The sequence below is a fragment of the Phyllobates terribilis genome, unplaced genomic scaffold (genome assembly GCF_046119375.1).
Source record: "Phyllobates terribilis strain yellow unplaced genomic scaffold, ASM4611937v1 Scaffold_5__5_contigs__length_657084704, whole genome shotgun sequence".
Lineage (NCBI taxonomy): Eukaryota > Metazoa > Chordata > Amphibia > Anura > Dendrobatidae > Phyllobates > Phyllobates terribilis.
In genome coordinates, this window is record NW_027362765.1 from 255064832 (window position 1) to 255088009 (window position 23178).

The 23178-nt window shown below is 48.2% G+C and overlaps 1 protein-coding gene across 1 annotated transcript in view; it reads right to left on the minus strand.

The window, feature by feature from the left end:
- The window catches only part of LOC141271536 (polycystin-1-like), a 238287-nt gene that overhangs the window by 10883 nt on the left and 204226 nt on the right, over positions 1–23178 (minus strand). The gene's annotated exons all lie outside the window — the stretch shown is intronic.

The following is a 23178-nucleotide window of genomic DNA, read 5'->3' on the forward strand; positions in this document are numbered from 1 at the left end:
GAGGGAGTAGCCCCCGACCCCGACAAAGTCACAGCCATCAAGAGCTGGCCAAGCCCCTCTAACATCAAAGAAGTGAGGCAGTTCCTCGGGTTGGTAGGCTACTACCGTAGGTTCATCCCCGGGTTCACAAAGATGGCAGCTCCAATGCAGGACCTCCTGATAGGCCAGTCCAAATCCAGAAGTCACAAGCCACCCTTCAAGTGGGACAAGCCGGAAGAGGAGTCCTTCCGCCTGTTGAAGATGGCCCTCACGGGGGATGAGATCCTGGCCTACCCTGATTATGGCCAGCCTTTTATCCTCCACACCGACGCCAGTAATGTGGGGCTGGGAATCGTACTGTCACAAAACCAACAGGGCAGAGAAAGGGTGATCGCGTACGCCAGCCGGAAGCTGAGGCCCACTGAAAGAAACCCGGAGAATTACAGCTCCTTCAAGCTAGAATTCTTTGCAGTGGTGTGGGCCGCCACAGAACGGTTTAAGCATTACCTGGCCTCCGCAAAGTTCACTGTGTACACGGACAACAACCCGCTGACACACCTGGACAATGCAAGACTAGGTGCCCTAGAACAGCGGTGGATGGCCCGGCTATCCAATTATGACTTCACAATCAAATACCGGGTAGGCAGAACCAACGCCAACGCAGACGCCCTATCCAGAATGCCCCACATACCTGAAGGAGAAGAAGACTCGGAAGAGCTGGAGGAAGTAGAGCTCCCTGCGTTCCACCGGTATGGGGCAACTCAGTATTCTCACCGGGTAAGAGACAAAGACCTAACCACCGTCATGTTCAACCCCTTACCCCACCATGGCTGGGCTGAACCGCAAGATAGTGACCCTGCAATACGCCTGGTGAAGGACCAGTTAACCCAGGCCGACGCTAGCCCTGGCCCAGACGCTCCAGAGGAAGCCAAGCAGTTATGGCAGGAGAAAAGCAGGCTATTCCTCTACGAGGGTAAGCTGTGCAGAAGGCTTGTCAACCACCGGACGCATGAGATGACCGGGCAGATAGTGGTCCCAAGGCGAGATGCAGCAATGGTCCTGGAGGCCTACCATGACAGAGCGGGACACTTCGGGTGCAAGAAACTGGAGTTCCTACTGAGAGAGCGGTTCTACTGGGTCGGTATGAGAAGGGCCATAGAGAAGTGGAGCAGGGACTGCGGCCCATGTCACCTCAGAAGGAAGGACCGTACCAGCCAGCAGACACCCTTGAGGCCCATCGTCACCAGGCAGCCTCTTGAGCTGGTAGCTCTGGACCATGTGAAATTGGCTCCAAGCCGGTCGGGCTACGTCTATGCCCTGACAATTGTGGACCATTACTCCCGGTTCCTGGTGGTGGTTCCTGTTAAAGACCTGACAGCCCAAACAGCGACCAGAGCCTTCCAGCTACACTTCTGCCGTCCACACGGGTATCCGGAACAGGTCTTGACAGATCAAGGTCCAGCGTTTGAGGCTGAAGTATTCCAGGAGTTCTGCAACCTCTATGGCTGTAGGAAGATTCGGACAATGCCTTACCACCCGCAAACCAACGGGCTGTGTGAGAAAATGAACAATATCGTCATTAATCTCCTCAAGATGTTGCCCCTGGAAGAACACAGCCTGTGGCCGGAGAAGCTGCCAGACCTGCTTGACTTGTACAACCATATCTAGGTGAATGCTACCAACTGCACCCCGGCTTACCTGATGCGAGCAAGACCAGGTAAGCTGCCTATAGACCTGGAGATGGGAGTCCTGACACCCGAGGACACCTCCCAAGACACGGACTGGGATACGGAACGGCGGCTACAGTACAAGAAGGTACAGGAGAGTGTGGAGAGGAGTCTGGCTCAAGCGAGAGAAAAGCAAGAGAGGCTCTTCAACCAACACACCCCTACTGGTCCCCTGGAACCTGGTGAGCAGGTCCTGAAGCGGAAGAGAAGGCTTCACAAGCTGGACAACCAGTGGGAGAGAAACCCGTACACAGTACTGCAGTCCGACCACAACAACCCGAAGGTATGTGTGATTACCAAGGATGGAGGAGAAACCACTAGCACCGTCTCCAGAGACCACCTAAAACGGTGCCCCGAGCAACTGCAGAGTCCAAGTGAAGAGCAAGATGACCTTGAACCCGCTGAGGACAAGGAAGAAATGATCAGCACAGTTCTCGGAGAGTTCCCCCGCACCTGGACTCGAATAAACGATGCCATAGTAGTACCCGTCCTACACTTCCTTCAGCCTACCCAGCAGGAGCCTACAGAAGAACAAGAAAAACAAACTGCCCCGGAGGCAGAAGAACCCACGCCAGCAGCCCAGGAGAGTCAACCCTCTGCTGACAGTGAGCCTGCCATGCCTGCGGTAAGCTAAAGAACCCGCAGACAGCTGCCTGCCCTGCCTGTACACCCAGCTGGTAGCTGTACCCTTAATGATAGTGGGGAAAGCCAGGTTAGACCACCACCAGACAGTGGGTTAAGGAGGTCAACCCGGAGCACTAGGGGTCAAACACCAGCTCGCTGGAGGATATGAGTACAAGATCTAAATGTACAATGTATATATTTAATGTGTTATGTTTGTTACCTGATAACTAATAGTGTTTTCTCCACTTTTCTAGATATATGGACTAACAGGTTATGAACTTTGAGTAACCGGGACTTCCTTGTAAATATGTTCGGAGCCTAACCAAAGGAGTGAATAAAGACTGTCAAGGACTCGGGGCAAGGACAGACCCCCACCTGGTTAAGGCTCCCGTTGTGTTGGTGAAATGGACACCCGGTCATGGATCATACTGTGACCCTCTTCTTTTGTTGGTGATATGGACACCCGGTCACAGACCACACTGTGACCTAAAGAACTCAATATGTGGTGTTGTTTGTTATTTCTTTCCCTGTTGTGTTTTGGTCATGTATTTATACCCTGTATTTGGGTTTCTTGTTTAGTCCCGGAGTACTAAAATTTACTAGGGGGGAATGTGTCACCCCAGGCCTGGATGCCACAAATATTAAAGGCTGTGTCTGAGAGCAGGAGGGAGGTTCTCTGGTCAGGGACCATTAGCATGCAGCACCTCCTGTCCCAGGCCAGTAGGGGGAGCAGGCTGCCCCTATAAAAGCTGGAACTGAGGGCAGGGTTAGAGAGACCAGGACCCACTTCTGAAGCATCTAGAAGGGCTCCCAGAGGAGAGGGACAGGTCAGCCGCAGCTGAGGAGTCCGGGAGGCAAAGTAGGAACAACAAGCCAGGGACAGAGGCGACGAGAGCCGGTCCTGGCTGAGAGAGAACTACACAACCGGACACTGGGGTCCGAGGCTGTCAGGGTTGCAAGCCCTGCAGCAGATAACCGACCTGCGAGGGATTTTAGGTCCCTTGGCCTAAGAAGCCTGGAGGCTCCGCCACACAGAGGGACCGGTACAGCACAGAGAAGCAACAGGTACCTAAGGCCCGAGTCGCAAGCCATACAGGCGTAGTACACGGCCAGCTCAGTGACGTGGGCTATCACACCACGAAAAGGGGGATAGTCAGCAAGGGCAGAGAGGGAACGGTAGGCCTACCCACTCACCCTGACCAGTGAGGCTCGCCCGAATGCCCTCAGACACCCAGGCCCATTCCTACCCTGTACTCCTGGTGGGTCAGTGATAACATCTGCAGTAAAAGACCCTGGACTGCATTATTGGACTCTGTGTGATTTCTGCTGCGCCTGCACCATCACCCCCAACATCCTATTACACTGCCCTGAGGCTACACTCTTCCCGTGGGGAGTTATCCTATCCCTGTGCTGCATATCTACATCAGCCTCAGTGGTCTGCCTTGCATCGGCGGCCCTCCCTGACCGCAATCCACGGGTGGCGTAGTCGGACATTCAAAACCTACAAATACACTGCCACAGCATTTGGTCTGACCACCCTGAGCCACGGGATCGGGTTGCCACTACTACCCCCATCATCACACTGAAGCCCGGTTCCGAGTGCCCCATGGCCCAGGGGGCGAGTCACTTGTGTTTTCAATGGGGAGAGGGGAATAAGCCACTGCTAGATACATGTAGCAGATGGTTATCTCCAGTAGAAATGAAGAATCCTTCTTTCCCCTGATATCAGCTGGCGATCTGAAACGCCCCCATTCACATGAGATTGGACTACTTTCTCATAATAGATATGGTATATGGGCAACCTTAGCATTGCCCTTCCAGTCATATTTCATGAAACAAATTATTGATGTTTCCCAGCAACAAAACTAACTTTTGCTGGGGGTACTATAATTTGAGAAGGTGTTTCCAAAACACATGATCATTTTTTTCCATGTTAGTAAGCAAAAAAAAAAAACTCTTCAGAGATTAACCCCTGAATGACCGGAGCATATTCAGTTTTTGCATTTTCGTTTTTTGCTCCCCTTGTTCCCTGAGCCATAACTTTTTTATTTTTCGGTCAATATGTCAATATGGCCGTGTGAGGGCTTATTTTTTGCGGGACGAGTTGTACTTTTGAACAACATTACTGGTTTTACCATATCGTGTACTGGAAAACAGGAAAAAAATTCCAAGTGCGGTGAAATTGTAAAAAAAGTGCATTTCTACAGATGTTTTTTGTTTGTTTTTTTACCACGTTCACTGAACGACAAAACTGACCTGCCATTATTATTCTCCAGGTCATTACTAGTTCATAGACAACAAACATGTATAGGTTGTTTTTTATTTAAGTGGTGAAAAAAAAATCCAAAGTTTGCTAAAAAAAATGGCGCCATTTTCCAAGACCCGTAGCGTCTCCATTTTTTGTGATCTGGGGCCGGGTGAGGGCTTATTTTTTGTGCACAAAGCTGACATGATTATTGATATCATTTTGGGGTATATCCGATGTTTTGATCGCCTGATATTGCATTTTATTGCAATGTTGCGGCGACCAATAAAACTTAATTCTAGCGTTTAGAATTTTTTCTCGTTACGCCGTTTACCGATCGGATTAATTCTTTTTTTATATTGATAGATCGGGCGATTCTGAATGCGATGATACCAAATATGTGTATGTGGGGTTTTTTTTTCATTGCTTTATTTTTATTTTGAATGGGGTGAAAGGGGGTGATTTAAACTTTTATATATTTTTTATTTTTTTATATTTTTAAAAACATTATTTTTTACTTTCTGCTTGCTTCAATAGTCTCCATGGGAGACTAGATGCAGCACTTGCCTGATCGGCTCTGCTACATACAGGCGATCTGCTCATCGCCTGTATGTAGCAGATTTGCTCACTTGCTATGAGCGCCGACCACTGGGGCGCTCATAGCAATCTGGACATGACAACCACAGGGGTCTGCTGCAGACCCCGAGTTGTCATGCCAACCCATCAGTTACCCGCGATCATGTGACGAGGTCACCGATGCATGGGGTAAGTGTCGCGCTTCCGGCGTGGCACTGTTAAATGCCGCTGTGAGAGATTGACAGTGGCATTTAACTAGTTAACATCCGCAGGTGGATTGCGATTCCACCTGCGGCTGTTGTGGACACATGTCAGCTGTATAAATCAGCTGACATGTGCCTGGTTTAATGCGGGCTCAGCGCCGGAGCCTGCACTGAACCGGGGGTTAAGACATGGTGCGTACTATTACGTACCACATTGTAAAGGAGTTAAGAGGACTTAAAATTCTAGCACCATCTATTGGAAGTAGCAATCTTAAAATTCAATATCAACCATTTAACGAGTCTTGCCGCAAGACTTAGGCTGCGTGCCCACGATGCGTTTTTAAAACGTTTTCGCCGTGGAATTTCCGCAACGAAAGCGCTTAAAAACGCTTGGTAATACGTCTCCCATGGTCCCCAAAGATAATGCTGAGCACATGCTGCGTGGCATAATTGCCGCCATTGACTTGCATTGAATAGCATAATATCCGCATGAGTGCATGCACACATGCGGATATTAATCGATTCAATGCGCGGATGGTACCTGGGTCTGGAGAAGAGGAGACTCTCCTCCAGACCCGGGTTGTTATGATCTGCTACAAGCACTAAGGAAAGAAAGGAGATCTGTCCCTACAATAGAACTAAGCTAGATCCCTACGATGTAACGGGGAACCTGATCCTGCGATCAGACCCGCTAAAGTCCTCGGCTAGTCTGTACGAAGACCTATAGATGCAAGTGAGGGATCCCTACAAGAACTAGGGACTGGGATAAAGTTGGACACCTCCTAGCAGAGATTGCAGCAGTAAAAGACAAACACACAACATAGAACATAAAGGTCCGAAGACCTAGCTAAACTGACTGAGAACAGTAACTAAGCACCAGGCTAGCTTAACAGTAGAAATTACAATGAAGTCCAGCAAGGCCAGGAGGGCGGAGCAGGATTAAATAGGCAAAAAAGGTCATGTGACCAGCAAGATAGAAAAAACCTAACAGGAGAGTACTAACAGTACCCCCTCTTCTATGAGGATCCTCCGGATCCCCTAGGCCCAGGCTTATCAGGAAACCTCTTGTGAAACGCTCTGACAAGTCTGCAAGCAGAAACATCATCTGCCCTCACCCATGAGTTATCCTCGGGTCCGAAACCCTTCCAAGTGACGAGATACTGCAAACTCCCTCTATACCGTCTAGAATTAAGGATGCGGGAAATTTCGTATTCCCCGTCCTCCACCACCGGAGGAACAGTGGCAGAGGCGTCTCCATCCGACACATAAGCTCTTTTCAACAGAGAAACATGAAACACCGGATTAATCTTCCAGGAGGTAGGAACCTCCAACCTAACAGCAGATTGGTTAACTACCTGAAGCACCTTAAAGGGCCCTACAAACTTGGGACCCAATTTTTTAGAAGGAATCCTCAACCGCAGATTCTTAGAGGACAACCAAACCATGTCACCAATAGCAAACAAAACCTCTTGCCGTTTCCTATCAAAATGTCAGGGTAAAAAAGTATATATATATATTTTCTCTACTTTTATACTTTTATACGCTTTGCTTATGTACTAACCACCATTTTGTGTCTTATAACAATAAGCTTTCCTTGCTACGTATTACTCAAATCGAAACTTAAACTAAGACAGTTCCAGTGTTGCCAAGACTTATTTCAGAGAAACGAAACAAGATTATAAGCTGACGGCTGCAATATCTGCCCAGAGACTGAGATAAGGAGATGTGGACCAATCAGGAGTGGTCAGACACTGGACTTTCATGGCTTACCCCGCTCCGGACAACCCCTTTCCCCTCCCATTATGTAGTGTATTTAGGTTTGTGCATGTAAAAAATAAACACAGAACATTGCTGAGAACGTTGTCTGTAGTAGTCTTTTGAGCGTGCTTCTGAGTTTGAACCAGCTTGTTGTCTGACTCATTCTTTGAATGGTTGACCCATGCTCATAGCCTTAATTTGGAGTGACTGGAGGACGAGTGGAGCACGACCCTCACAAATGGCGCCCAACGTGGGGCGTGGCTAGCGGTACGACGCCCTCCCGGACCCATATTGCTGACTTCCCTGGTGGTGACCGCGGTGGCTGAATTTGAGGCCTGATCAACCTCCATCGAACACGGTAAGTTGACATATATATAATATATATGTTTCACTTGCCTGTGTGTCAGCCGCAGCGGTTTCTGTGGGGCTGTCAGGTTGGATCTGGGTGGGTGACCGGTCGAGTGGTGAGTCCCGCACCACGTCCTGAACCAGCAAGTGTTAAAACGAGTGACGTCGCATGCCTGCGCGTGCTCGTGTGAACACCATCTCCTCCTCCTCCGGTCACTGAACTCTCTTTAGATAGCTGCCTCCCGTGACTGATAATCGAGGTTTCAAAGCATTCCTGAATTGTAGTGTAAGGGAGAAAGAATCTGTGACGAATTGAGGTGTACTCTTCGTCTTATACAGAGAAACCTCATAAGGAGGTGTTGTGCTGTCAGAATCTGTGACGAATTGGGGTGTACTCTTCGTCTTATACAGAGAAACCTCATAAGGAGGTGTTGTGCTGTCAGAATCTGTGACGAATTGAGGTGTACTCTTCGTCTTATACAGAGAAACCTCATAAGGAGGTGTTGTGCTGTCAGAATCTGTGACGAATTGAGGTGTACTCTTCGTCTTATACAGAGAAACCTCATAAGGAGGTGGTCTGCTGTCAGGGTCCATGACGGACTGAGGTGTACTCTTCGTCTTATACAGAGAAACCTCATAAGGAGGGGTTCTGCTGTCAGTCAGGGTGCCGTGGTGAGTCGTACTGTAAAGTCGCCATTCAAGGTTAGGAAAAAGGGATAGATGAGGGGTCTCTCTGTCTTATCAGTGTATTGAGGAGTACTCTACACTGACGGGTGGCGACCTGTAGACTGCACCAGTGATCTGAGTCGCGACAGATCATTGCATTCTATAAGAAAATGTTGCGTATATTCAAATTTGAAAGATCTCGTAAGTTGCGGAATGCTGCTGTGGGAGTTAAGCCAATTAGTGGAGTTACGGGAAGGCAAGAAGGCAAGAAGAATGTTAGGAATTTGTATAACATGATAAGCTTATCCAGTACAGGCAGGCTTTAGTTTTCAGTGTAGAAAGAATATGTTACACAGAAATTGGGAAAGCTGGGTGAGGACTTCTGCACCAGGCTCAAGCACATCTTAGAGTAGCGAGTGATTTGAAGTCTGAAGGCTGGAAAGAGGTAGATGGTGTGGGGGAGACAGAGAATGCCGAGCCTTTGTTCGGATACATGAAAGCTGCAGACTGTGATTTGTTATGTGCCCCCAAAATGGCCGTTGCACCTTTGATGCCTGTCACTACACCGAGCCCTCAGCCACCGCCCTATAATGGTGCCAACAACAAATCACCGGAGGGATGGACGTGTCGGGGGTGTGGAGAGCAAAACCCACCCTGGGCGGAGTTCTGCTGTGTCTGTGGGGCGGGCCGCCCATGGCACGATGCCCAGCCTACCTCCAAGAACATTCCCACTCCCACTCTAACTCCTCCCTCCAACGGCCATCTTACTACACCTTTTCCTGTCTCCAAGAACATTCCCACTCCCACTCTAACTCCTCCCTCCCACGGCCATCTTGCTACACCTCTTACTTGTTGTGGGAGGCCCGGAAAGCCCCAATCCGGCCTATATCCACTACTAGATCCGTCCGGTGCATATTACCAGCCACCAGCACAGGTGGAAAAGCCCGCAGTCCCAGAGCACCCATCTGAAACTAATGTGACACCCTCTGCTCCAGTCCACGATGCTGAGACGCTTCCCCTGTTTCCTATGGGAGTCACCCACAACCCTGGGGATATCCTCCTCAACTCCCCAGAATTTCAGGCCAGACTGCTCTCCCTCCGCCAACATACTGTTACTCAAGACGATACGGAGCCAGATGAGGGATGGGCTCAAGATACTCCAGCCCCCCCTCCTTTACCCCATACGTCTCCTATGGCATCCTCCACCCCACATCCATTACCCGTACTCCGGCCCTTGCTCCAAGCAACTGCTGAAAGAACACCACCCCCCAGCCTCTCAGAAGTTTGGGACCCCTGCCGCTCCCGTAATCTAGTAGACCCATCAGGACGCCCTGTCACTCTGTCAATAGGCTATGGTGACATCCTTACACATCGGGTGGGGGCCATAGTCAACCCTGCAAACACCTGTATGAGCCATGTTGGAGGATTGGCTCGCAAAATTTCCCTTGCTGCTGGTTCTACTCTGGCTGCAGAATGCCAGGCTCACTTAGCCGAAAACGGAGAGCTTTCACAAGGCCAGACCTTAGTCACCCGTGCGGGTAGACTGCCCGCTGATGTCATCATACATGCAGTGGGTCCTATTTATGACTCCCGGAACCCTGAAGAGTCACGTTCCACTCTCGCATCTACCATCCGTTCAGTACTCCTTCATGCAGGAAAATTGACTCATCAGGATATGCCCAGACGCACTTTAGCGATACCACTCATATCTTCTGGAATTTTCGGCTACCCACTCGGGCCGTGCATGGAGGAACACGTACTGGCCCTCAAGGAAGGCATAGAGACCCTCCCTCATGGATTGGACTCGATACGCATTGTCTGTGTCCGTAGTCCAGCAGTTCATGTTGCTATGCCTTTGGCCCTTGAGCTACTAGTGGCAACCTCCTCCCCGACACCGATTCCCAATGCGGTTCTGTTGCCTGAAGAATCCTCCCTAGCGGCCACCCCAAACACCACCAAGGAACAAGCGACGCTGCCCGGTCCTCAACAAGTTCCTGGACCTTTAGGGATGATCAAATATCAACCCTTTACCCCAGTACAAGTAGACACTCTGGTCTCAAAGCTTCCTGATCCCGATAAATCTCCCATGCAGTATGCTAGACGCTTGGACACAACCAGAGCCATTTATGGTGCAACCTGGGCTGATTTGGCAGGTATCACATCTGTGAAGGCCAAGGAATATTTCTTGCCTACTATCGAAAAGGCCATGGATTCCACAAAAGCAGGATCCCTTAGTACGTATGAATCCGGCCTAGAATACATGAAACAGTTAAAGGCCTGGGCTCAGGATCGCTTGTCAGATCAAGCTGGGTCTGTACAAGATGTTCAACAAGACCCTGATGAATCTGTGGAAAGATATGCTGCAAGACTCAGCATGCATTTTGAGGATCTCGGATACAGTCCTCACGTCAAGACGCAGGCCGCCCTGTTGGTTCAGGCCCTAGTAGATGGCCTACAAGACGCTCTCAGAGATGAAGTCCTGAGAGTACGGCCTGAGATTCGTTCCTCTTCTTTCAACGACGCGGTGGACATCGTTAAAGCTTTCCAAAAATCAATGCTAAAAATGAAAAAGGATACTAAACCAAAGAAGAAAACCGCTCCTGCCATGGTATATCAAGCTCAAGAAAGCTACCCACCCCCTGGCAACCAACATGGAATCAAGTGGGTAATGGTTAAAGGCACAGGTGATAATACTCCTCCCACATATAGAAAACAAGACAGAAGAGATGACAAGGGACCATCTAGAAACAGAAGACAATCTCGTGATTCTGAAGGACGAATGTTGTGTTGGGAGTGTGGTAGCCTTGACCACATCCTCAGAGACTGTCCAACCCGCAGACAGTACCATGACCGGTCGTTCCGTGACGGTCCACACAACCATGGACCTTCCCGTGAACCATCTCATCCACGCCAATGACGGCTCGGTCAACCAGTGTCCACTTTCCCGGCTACGCATCTCACGGCCGCCTGTGGGACTGTCACTTTACAGGTGGACCATCAACCACTGGAGTTCCTGGTGGACACTGGGGCGGCCACATCTGTCATTTCCTCTGCACAGCTCCCTCCTTCTGTATCCCTATCACCGATTACCCTACCTGTGTTGGGGTGGAAGGCCAACATATTTCCTCTCCACTCACAGTCCCTGTGTCTGCAGGACCGTTCACCGGAGTACTCACAAGATTCTTGGTCTCTGAAACTTGCCCTGTCAACCTGTTGGGAGCCGATCTCTTAGAGCGGATGAAGGCAACAATTACCTTCGGAAACCATGGTATGGAGCTTCTTTTGCGGGACCCTCATTCCGAACAAGGGACTGAAGACCGCTGTGTTCTTAAAGCCTTCCCTCTCATGATGATGACCATACAACCTCACACTCTTCTTGATACCTCACAGTTCCCTCACTCTCTGTGGTCCAGTGGGCCAGAGGACGTCGGCCTCCTGCAGGTTCCCCCGGTCCGAGTACACCTCAAGCCTGGACACAGGTTCCCACGGTTGCCACAATACCCCCTCAAGGCTGCACAAGAACAAAGCTTGGGTACCCAAATCGCTTCCCTCCTGGAATCAGGAGTCCTTGTCAGATGTGTATCTCCATGCAATACACCCCTCTTTCCTGTAAAAAAGAAAACCGTTCCGGGAGAGTCTCCAAGATACCAGTTGGTTCAGGATCTCAGAGCCGTCAATGCAGCTACCATTTTAGAAACTCCAGTGGTACCTAACCCAAACACCCTCTTGTCTCAGCTGCCTCCAACGGCCACTTTGTTTACGGTGTTAGATCTGGCCAACGCCTTCTTCAGTATACCCTTACATGAAGATTCATGGTTTCTTTTTGCCTTCACCTTTCAAGGAGCACAGTTTACATGGACCAGGACTCCACAAGGAGCCCAGAACTCTCCTAACCAATTCACTCATTCTATGAAGTCTATTCTGGAGCCATGGGTTCAAGAGAACCCTCAGGTCACCCTTCTACAGTATGTGGATGATCTTTTACTTTGTGGCACTGAAGAAAATTTGCCAGAGATGTCAGCATCCCTTCTCTGGTTTCTTCACTCAGCTAACTGTAAAGTCTCGAAAGGCAAAGTCCAATGGTGTCTGCCCAAGGTCATTTTCCTCGGACATTGTATTTCACAAGGTGCTAGACATCTGACTGAAGAAAGAAAGCAAGCCATCATGGATATCACCTTCCCAACCACCTATTCCGCTATGCAGACTTTCCTTGGCCTCATCACTTACTGCAGGCAATGGATCCCTGATGCCTCAAAGCTCATGCAACCTCTGTACGACTGTCTCAAGAATGAAGGCTCAGTTTGGCTTCATGCCGAAGATCCACGTGTTTCTCATCAACACAGACTATGTTTTGACCACCTTAAACAGGCTGTTGTCTCTGCCCCGGCCTTGGGCTTACCAGACTATACTCAGCCATTTCACCTTTTTGTCTCGGAATCGGAAGGTCATGCCTCTGGAGTTCTAGCACAACGTTATGATCATAAGTATCGGCCTTTGGGCTACTACTCAGCCCGCCTGGACCCTGTCGCCCGAACTGCCCCCACGTGCCTTAAGGCGGTCCACGCTGCTCACATTCTCCTTGACAAGTCAGCTGATATCGTCCTTGGACATGATCTAGTTATACAGGCTGGCCATGATCTCTCGGCTGTTCTGCAACAAACATCTCCGAAACATCTCACCAACCAAAGACACCTGCGGCTGCAGTGTTCCCTATTGTTGCCCTCCAATATAACATTTACCAGATGTCTGACTATCAACTCTGCCACTTTGCTTCCACCTTCTAGGGGGGAAGGTGAAGAGGGTGAAGGTCCATTGGTGGAACCTCATGATTGTATAAAAATTTTGCAGGAAGAGACTTCTGCTCCAGAGAATATGGTGGCACATCCGCTCGCAGACCCTGCCTTGCACCTATGGACTGATGGATCCCGCTCGCAGACCCTCAAGGGAAGTTCCACACGGGATATGCTGTCACAACAGACCTAACAGTCCTCAAGGCTGAAGCTCTACCACCATACATGTCTGCACAAGAAGCTGAACTTGTGGCTCTCACAGAGGCCTGCCACCTGGCAGCAGGAACAAAGACGAATATATATATACCGATTCCAGGTATGGACATGGAATTTGCAATGATTCTGGACTCTTGTGGAAGTCTAGAGGATTCATCACAGCTGCAGGTACACCAGTGAAACATGTCTCATGGATTAAGGCCCTAATGAAGGCCCTGGAACTACCCATTCAGGTTGCTGTTATCAAGGTCAAGGCTCATGGAAGACTAGAATCCAGAGAAGCCAGGGGCAACCACCTAGCTGACCAAGCAGCCAAGACTGCAGCAGTGGAGAATGTGTCATCAAAGTGGCAGGAAAAGGAAGAAGAGATAGGGGAGACCCTGCAAACCGTAGCTGTGGCGCTCACTAGAGCAAGAGCCAAAGAACAGCCGGCGGAAGATCATACAAGTCCAGCGGAGACACGAGTGGAATCCAGGGGGGTCAGGATGCCTGAAGAAAAATTGTGTGAGGAACAAAGGAAGACCCCCACTGAAGAAGTCAAGCAATGGAAAGCGGCAGGAGCCGTGCTGGCAGGTCGCAAAGATTCAAAGGTCAACTCGACTCTTTACCAAGTGGATGGGAAGCCTTGCTTGCCTAGACGCATGTACTCAGCTGTGGCAGCATGTATCAAGAAACTGTACTTTGCACCCGGAATCTCTTCCACTGTGACTGCGTACTCAAAATCCTGCTCTGTCTGCACTACCTGCAACCCAACGTGTACGGCACGGGTCCCTCTTCAACACCTGGCTAAACCAGACTACCCTTGGCAGAGAATACAAGTCGACCATATCCAAATGCCTAAAGCAGGAAAATACGAGTACGTTTTGGTAGCCGTGGATATGTTCTCAGCCTGGCCCGAGGCCTACCCGGTTGTCAACATGACTGCTAAAGTCACAGCCAAGAAACTGATCACCGAAATTGCCTGCAGATTTGGAGTTCCCCAAGTTATAGAATCGGACCAAGGACCAGCTTTCACAGCAAATATCTACAAAGAACTCTGGAACATGTTGGGAACAGATTTGGGCCTCCACACTCCATACCATCCTGCCAGTTCAGGCAAAGTGGAAAGGATGAACTCCACACTCAAGACCCAGCTCTTGAAAATGACCCAAGATCATCCCCTCCCCTGGCCCGACCTACTCCCCATAGTACTGTATCATATCAGACACACCCCACAAGCTAAACATGGGCTAACTCCCTACGAAATTCTGTTTGGGGCCCCGCCCAAGATAGGAGAGATTAGGCCCCAAGAATTGTCCGAAACAAATGATAGAGTGGTAAAATTTGTGATTGCTCTGTCTAGAGAATTGACTAACACCCGCTCTACAGTATCTGCTTCTCTCCCAGAATCTACAGGTGATGCAGTACATGATTTCATCCCAGGCGATCTGGTGTATGTGAAAAAGTTTGTCCGGAAAGACTGCCTCCAGCCGCGGTTCGAGGGACCGTACACTGTGCTTCTCACCACCCCGACGGCTCTGAAACTCGAAGGAAAAGGCACTTGGATCCACGCTTCCCATTGCAAGCAAGATAGAACGAGCCCATAGAAGATGGTCACTTTTTTCCATATCCTTTCCATGTGCCTACTGCCCGTCCCGAGCTGGGCGGCCACCACCTTCTGGGTGGATACTGAAGCAAAGACCCAGACTTATCAATTTGACTTTTGTAATACAGTAAATTGTGCTGAAATGACCTGGAACTCGTATGATGCCTATGCCCGAGGAACATTCTATCTCTGTGTAACCCGTCCGGGAAATGAATACTGCTACTATTGGTCAGATGTGGGGTGGAACACGGGAGACACGGACTGGGGATACAAACCAAAGGAAGCTATAAACAGTAAGGATAGAGAGGGGAGGTCTCTATTGACTCGAATGACTTTAAGCATGGGGTTTATAAACAAGGAGCGACCACCGCACAAGCCGAAATGCTCATGGGATAAGAAGTGTTTCCCCTTATATTTGAATTTAGAAAACCCCCAGTCGGGAGATTTAGGAAAATATGTTTTAAGCAGTTACAATGGCTTCATAAATCCCAAACAAGGAATAATAGAGTTGAAAGATATAAAAACAAAACCCACGCAGGCCCCCCCCCCTTGCACGTCTGCCCATGGGGGGGGAGGCGTTACAAAGAATTCTGACAGAAGTAATCCCAATCCCGAGACTCAAATGGGAGGATGTTTTTTCCATGGAGACTCAAGTGAATCCTCGGAAGAATCTATGGTTAGAATGGGTACGGTATAACGTCCGAGCCCAAAATATATCTGAAGGCTGTGTAGCTTGTGCAGCCGCTAATACTCATCTGTACACCCATGCTTTCCCTGCTGACAATAATAGCACCCTCTGTTTATTGGGATTGCTGAAAAAACTAAAAGGTAGCTCCTGTCCTGAATATATTCCCCTGGTTAGCTCCAAGGCTAAAATTCGAACCCCGGGTGATATAATAATAACCAAAGATAACTACACTTGTTATTCCCCTGATAATTCCACCGGTCCTTCTCTAGGAATCTTTGAAGACGGCTTCTGTCAGACTAACGAGACTGTAGACACTAACCTGTTAAGCAATCACTCCAGGTATATATATGATGTTTATTGGCTCTGTGGGGACGGACGACTCAGGTCCAGACTTCCGACCACCTGGACCGGACAATGTACCCTAGTAAAATTAGCCATGCAGTTTAGAATTCTGCCCTGGGATCCCACAGACCCAATCCCCAAGGAGTCCCGACGGAAAAGAAGTTTAGAGCAATTACATTCCGGTTATGCTGAGGACCCTAAGGTCTATATAGATTCTATAGGGGTCCCGAGGGGGGTCCCAGACGAGTACAAGGCCCAGAATCAAGTGGTAGCGGGTTTTCTTTCTCTCATTCCAACCATACAGATAAATAGAAATGTAGACTGGATAAATTATGTCTATTACACTGAGCAAAGATTTATAAATTACAGCAGAGATGCCTTCCAGGGCATAGTTGAGGAACTAGGACCCAATACAAGAATGACTCTTCAAAATAGATTGGCAATAGATATGATTCTTGCTGAGAAAGGTGGAGTATGTGGAATGATAGGGGAGGAATGCTGCACATACATTCCTCAGAACTCAGGAGTGAATGGAAAAACCGTAGTAGCTCTTCGAAGGATAACAAGACTGGCAGAAGAAGTAAAGACAAATGCAGGGGTAGATACCTCCTTCTTCTCAGGATGGTTGGGAGGGGTCAAGGGATTCTTCCAACAAGCTTGTTTAGTGATAGGAGGTCTACTAGTATTGGGCCTGGTGGTCCTATGCTGCATAGTCCCCTTATACAGGAAAGCTATAACCAATGCCGTCCCAACCTCCGGGACCTTTCTGAATCAAGAAACCACATCTCTGTTACATGATGATACCAGTAAGGAAGATATGGAGAAATACACTCCTTTGAACAAGCCTGACCAGACCCCCCATGACAGAGTCCAACTGAAAGATTTAGTTTAGGATCAGTTGGGAGAACTCCATGTGTCATTTAGGGTAGGGCTCAATTGTTCGGGGGCGCCCCATAAGGGGGCAGCTTCTAAGATGATTGGGTGAAGAAATCCACCTCCCCTCTCCCCACACATGGACAGTCTCAAAGGCCCCGAAGCAAGGGAAAGCTTAGTGTTTAGGGGGGAATGTCAGGGTAAAAAAGTATATATATATATTTTCTCTACTTTTATACTTTTATACGCTTTGCTTATGTACTAACCACCATTTTGTGTCTTATAACAATAAGCTTTCCTTGCTACGTATTACTCAAATCGAAACTTAAACTAAGACAGTTCCAGTGTTGCCAAGACTTATTTCAGAGAAACGAAACAAGATTATAAGCTGACGGCTGCAATATCTGCCCAGAGACTGAGATAAGGAGATGTGGACCAATCAGGAGTGGTCAGACACTGGACTTTCATGGCTTACCCCGCTCCGGACAACCCCTTTCCCCTCCCATTATGTAGTGTATTTAGGTTTGTGCATGTAAAAAATAAACACAGAACATTGCTGAGAACGTTGTCTGTAGTAGTCTTTTGAGCGTGCTCTGAGTTTGAACCAGCTTGTTGTCTGACTCATTCTTTGAATGGTTGACCCATGCTCATAGCCTTAATTTGGAGTGCCTGGAGGACGAGTGGAATGTCATCACGACCCTCACAAAAGTACCTCTTAGATTTTTTGTTAGCCTCCTGAAGATTACCACGCACACCCGTCCAAACTCTCTCCAAATCACCGGAAAAACTCTCCTCCTCAGGCACAGCCGATACCAATTTGGAGAATGACCCAAAAGACGGATGTCTCCCAGAACAACAAAAAAAAGGCGAACAACCAGCAGAAGAGGATGTATGGTTGTTAAGAGCAAACTCAGCAAGTGGCAGAAACTCAGACCACCCCTCCTGACTGTCTGCCACAAAACAACGCAAGAACTGCTCAACATCCTGATTCTTCCTTTCTGTCTGGCCATTAGACTCAGGATGATATCCGGATGAAAACGACAAATGAACTCCCAACCTGTCACAAAAAGCACGCCAAAAACGAGCCACGAACTGAGGTCCCCTATCCGAAACAATGTCAGTAGGAACGCCATGTAGTCTGACAATTTCCTTGACATAGGCCTTAGCGAGTGTCTTAGCGCAGGGCAGTTTGATGAAAGGAACCAAGTGACACATCTTGCTAAAACGGTCCACGACCACCAAGATGACTGTGAAACCCTCAGAGGGGGGAAGGTCAGTAATAAAGTCCATAGCCAGATGTGTCCAAGGTGCACTAGGAACCTCCAGAGGGCAAAGCAACCCCGCTGCAGGAGTATGTGAAGACTTAGATCTAGCACACACCGTACATTGACGCACCCACTTAATGACTTCCTTCTGCCATCCAGGCCACCAAAAACTGCGACCCACAAGTCTCTTGGTCTCAGAAATTCCTGGATGACCTGCCAACCGAGACTCATGACACTCAACAAACAAATCTCTCCTAAAGGTCCTAGGCACAAACAACCTCCCATGGGGAGTGTTAGATGGGGCATTCTCCTGTGCTTTAAGAATCTCATCTTCCAAAACGGAGTCCAATGCAGCAATCACAACACCTTCTTGTAAAATGCTCCCCTCCTCCTCAGCACAGACCATGGGAGAAAAGCTGCGAGACAAAGCATCAGCTTTAACATTCTTGGTACCCGGGATGTAAGTAACGGAAAAATTAAACCGCGAGAAAAAAAGTGCCCACCTAGCCTGACGGGCATTCAAGCGCTTGGCAGCATCAAGATAGATCAGATTTTTATGATCAGTGAAAACCTGAATGGGAAATTCAGCACCTTCCAAGAGATGACGCCAGTGTTCAAATGCGAGTTTAATAGCCAGCAATTCCCGATTACCAATATCGTAATTAAGTTCAGTCTCAGAAAATTTTTTTGAAAAAAAAGCACAGGGATGTGCTCCATCCTTGTTTTTCTGAGACAACACCGCACCGACCCCCACCGAAGAAGCATCAACCTCAACCAAAAACGGCTTAGTCACATCAGGCTGCATAAGGATGGGAGCAGAGCTGAACCTCTCCTTTAGAAACACAAAAGCTTCAATGGCCTCAGTAGTCCACTGAACCGCATTAGCACCTTTCCTGGTGAGATCGGTCAGTGGTTTGACAATAATAGAAAAATTTTTAATGAATTTTCTGTAATAATTGGCGAAACCCAAAAACCTCTGTATCGATTTCAAACCAATAGGCCTAGGCCATTCCTGAACCGCCTGAACCTTCACAGGGTCCATCTCAAAGCCCTCGCTGGAGATAATGTAGCCCAAAAAACTAATTCTCTGTACAGCAAACTCACATTTCTCCAGCTTAGCAAAAAGCGAATTGTCAATTAATAACTGTAATACCTCACGTACGCTCCGCCAATGAGACTCCAGATCTGGTGAATAAATCAAAATGTCATCCAAATACACAACCACATTTTTGCCGATCAAAGGTCTAAGGATGTCATTAATAAGATTCTGAAAAAATGCTGGAGCATTGGTAAAACCAAAAGGCATAACCAGATTCTCAAAATGACCTACAGGAGTGTTAAAAGCTGTCTTCCATTCATCACCCTCCTTCATGCACAACAAATTGTATGCCCCCCGGAGATCAATTTTAGAGAACCACTTGGCCCCCACTAACTGGTTAAACAAATCAGGAATCAATGGCAGTGGGTAAGGATTGCGTACAGTAATTTTATTAATCTCACGAAAATCCAGACAAGGACGTAAACCGCCGTCCTTTTTTTTAACTAAAAAAATCCAACAGCCACAGGAGACTTGGAAGGCCTAATGTGACCGGCGGCCAAGCTTGTCTGTATGTATTCCTCCAAAGCCTTTCTCTCAGGAATAGTAAGATTAAATAAACGACTTTTAGGAAGAGTCGCTCCAGGGACAAATTCAATGGTACAATCGTAGTCTCTATGGGGAGGCAAAATTTGTGACTCCTCCTCAGAAAAAACTCTCCAAAAATCCTGAATAGGTACAGGTAATTCCCCTTTTTCCACCACAGCAATACGTCCGTTACAACACTTGTCATAACACTTAGGGCTCCAGGACTTAATTTCATTGGTAGACCAATCCAGTACAGGATTGTGCAATTTTAACCAGGGTAACCCCAAAACTACTGGAGAAGGCAAATTATTTAATACTACCAAATCCAAATTTTCTTGGTGAATACCATTAATAGTGAGTGGAAATTCACAGACCTTGTGAGTAACACTCTTCAGGGGGGAGCCATCGACAGAAACCACAGCAATAGGGGATGACAAAGGTTTGGGTTTTAATTTAAGTTTTTCCAAGAATCCCCCATCAATCACATTCAGAGTAGAATCACAATCCACAAATATCCGAAATTCAATTAATTCTTCCTGAGCAGCAGTAGTAGCAGAAAGAAATACCCCCTTAGTATTTAAACAGGCAATACGGGCGTAACTGACCTTTTTTTTTCTTTGTTCATACGAAGCACACAGTTCTTAATAAAATGGTCAGATTTCCCTCAATAAAAGCACAAACCTTCAGAAGATCTGCGGTCTTTTTCCTGAGAGCGGGGTGCCATCGCCCCAATCTCCATCGGCTCTCCAATGTCATTACAGACCCTCTCAAGACTAGGAGCTGACATGGCAGAGGATTTACTCTCATTAACCCTTGCACGCAGTCTCCTGTCCACCCATATAGCTAATTGCATTGCCTCCTGCAAGTTTCCAGGTGTGGAATAAGTAATCAGCAAATCCTTAACCCTTTCACCTAGCCCCGCAAGAAACAAACTTTTCAAAGCTGAATCGTTCCACCCCACCTGGGCAGACCACCGACGGAAGTGAGAACAATATTTTTCCACATTACCTGATTCCTGCCTCAAACGTCTCAATTCAGTCTCAGCTGATGAGACACAATCAGGATCATCATACATCAAACCCAAAGCAGAAAAAAAACTATCCACTGATCTAAAGCATGGATCACTAGGTTGGAGAGAAAAGGCCCATCCCTGAGGTTCTTTGCGCAAAAGTGACATTATGAACCCTATGCGCTGTGATTCATCACCAGAGGATCTGAGTCTCAAACGAAAATACAACAAACAAGCATTTTTAAAGGAAAAAAACTCTTGCTGATCACCAAAAAATAAATCAGGCAAACGTACCTTTGGCTCCACAAAATGTGCTCCAGAACAGCTACTCACGTGTTGTTGGAGGTCGGCCACCTCCAGAGAGAGTCCCTGCAGGCGTTGAGCTAAATCCTGAACCGACACCATGATGGAAACTGGAGGTCTTTCCTTAGAGATATTTTTGGGCTGGACTTACTGTTATGATCTGCTACAAGCACTAAGGAAAGACAGGAGATCTGTCCCTACAATAGAACTAAACTGGATCCCTACGATGTAACGGGGAACCTGATCCTGGGATCAGACCCGCTAAAGTCCTCGGCTAGTCTGTACGAAGACCTATAGATGCAAGGGAGGGATCCCTACAAGAACTAGGGACTGGGATAAAGTTGGACACCTCCTAGCAGAGATTGTAGCAGTAAAAGTCAAACACACAACATAGAACGTAAAGGTCCGAAGACCTAGCTAAACTGACTGAGAACGGTAACTAAGCACCAGGCTAGCTTAAGAGTAGAAATTACAATGAAGTCCAGCAAGGCCTGGAGGGCGGAGCAGGATTAAATAGGCAAAAAAGGTCATGTGACCAGCAAGATAGAAAAAACCTAACAGGAGAGTTCTAACATGGGTACCATAGCACCTGTAGTTAAAAAAGAATTAAAATTAGAAAAAACATTATACTCACCTTCTGATGGCCCCCGGTCTCCTGTACGGTGCGTCCGGTGTCTTCGGTGGCTCACGGTGGTGTAAAAGGACCTTCCATGACGTCATTTAGTCTTGTGACAGGTCACGCGACCGCTGACGTCGGCGGTCGCGTGACCTGTCACATGACTAAATGACGTCATGGAAGGTCCTTTTACACCACTGAGAGCCGTCAAAGACACCGGAGAAGGAGACCAGGGGCCATTGGAAGGTGAGTATAATGTTTTTTTTTTATTTTTCACCATTTTATTCTTTTTTTACTATTGATGCTACATTTGCAGCATCAATACTTGGTCACACTATATAAATCCATGCCGCTTGCAACCGGCATGGATTTATATAGTGTGACTAAGTTGTCAAGCACTTTTCCAAGTGATGCTAAAATCGCTTGGAAAAGCGCTTTACAACCCGCATGCGGAAATGCATGCAAAAGCGCTTCACAAACGCTTCTACCTGGCAGGAAAAACGCATGTAAAATCCGCATGCGTTTTTCCTGCCAGGGAGATGCAGAAAAAATCCGGAGCATTTCTGCTTCTTGGGCACTTAACCTTAAGATAGAAGCCAAACCAGACACTCCATTTGCAGACACGTGTTTTGGGATGTTTGCCCTTCATCAGTACAAGTCAGTTCTAAGCCTAAGTCATGGGGCAAAAACTCATTAAAGAGTCAATATTAACTTTTAGGACTGCTGCATGTAATAGATGGAGCTGGAGTTCAAGTCCTCTTCTCTGAAAAGGCTATTTACATATTTAAAGGGAACCTATTATGCAAAATAACGCTATTAACCTGCAGAGATGGGGTTAATCTGCAAGGTAATAGTATTCTGACATGTGCCTGTGTGGCGCCCTGCTGCGCACTGATGCCACAGAACCCAGAAGGGTGCATGGATGGACTTCTCCACAAGAGGCCCTCACACATTCACACACCTTCACTCTACCACCTCAGACCAGCAGAGGGAGCCATGATAGGGATATATATAGGGAGGGTGAAGCCAGGCATCTGAGAATAGTTCCTGCTTAGAGACAGAGAGGGACAGAGCTCAGAGTTGAGCAGAGAGCGTGCTGACGCTCAGAGAGCAGCGAAGAGGCAGCAAGCTGGCTGCTGTGCTTAGGCGAGCCAAGGCCTACAGCACGTGTGAAGGTCTAGTGAGGGCCTTGAGTGGGCCGAAGGCGAGAGGAGAAGGAAGAAGTAGCGAGGGGGCAGAGGAGCATACCAGGCTCACCCTGATATATATGCCGGACACCGGGTCCGCGCCTACAGGAACCCTTTACACCCAGTAGGAACTACAGGAACCCCTGGAGGACTACAGGTCCCAGGTTCACCAAACGCTGATTACAGTACCAGGGCTAGGAGTCACGGAGGCCCCAGCGTCAAAGGAGAGTGATCTCCAAGAGAAAGCCCTACCACCAGGTCAGCAGGTGCAAGGAGAGACAGTAACCAAGCTAGGCCTAGCTCCAGGCAGGTGAGAAGCTTAGCGAGGAAAGCCACAGATCAGGAGGCCCTATACCTGCTCACTGGGGAGAGTCCAAAAGTACGCCCTTCGTCCGGAGTACCCTGGACCGTGCCTGCACCATCACCAGTAAAGGTACTGAAGCTTACCCCTGAGTGAGTGTCCGTCTTTCCTCTGGGACCGTTCTGCCGTCTCTCCCCTGCACCACCATCCATTACACCCCTCGCTGCCATGGAGCTAGCTCTACCTCTGGAAA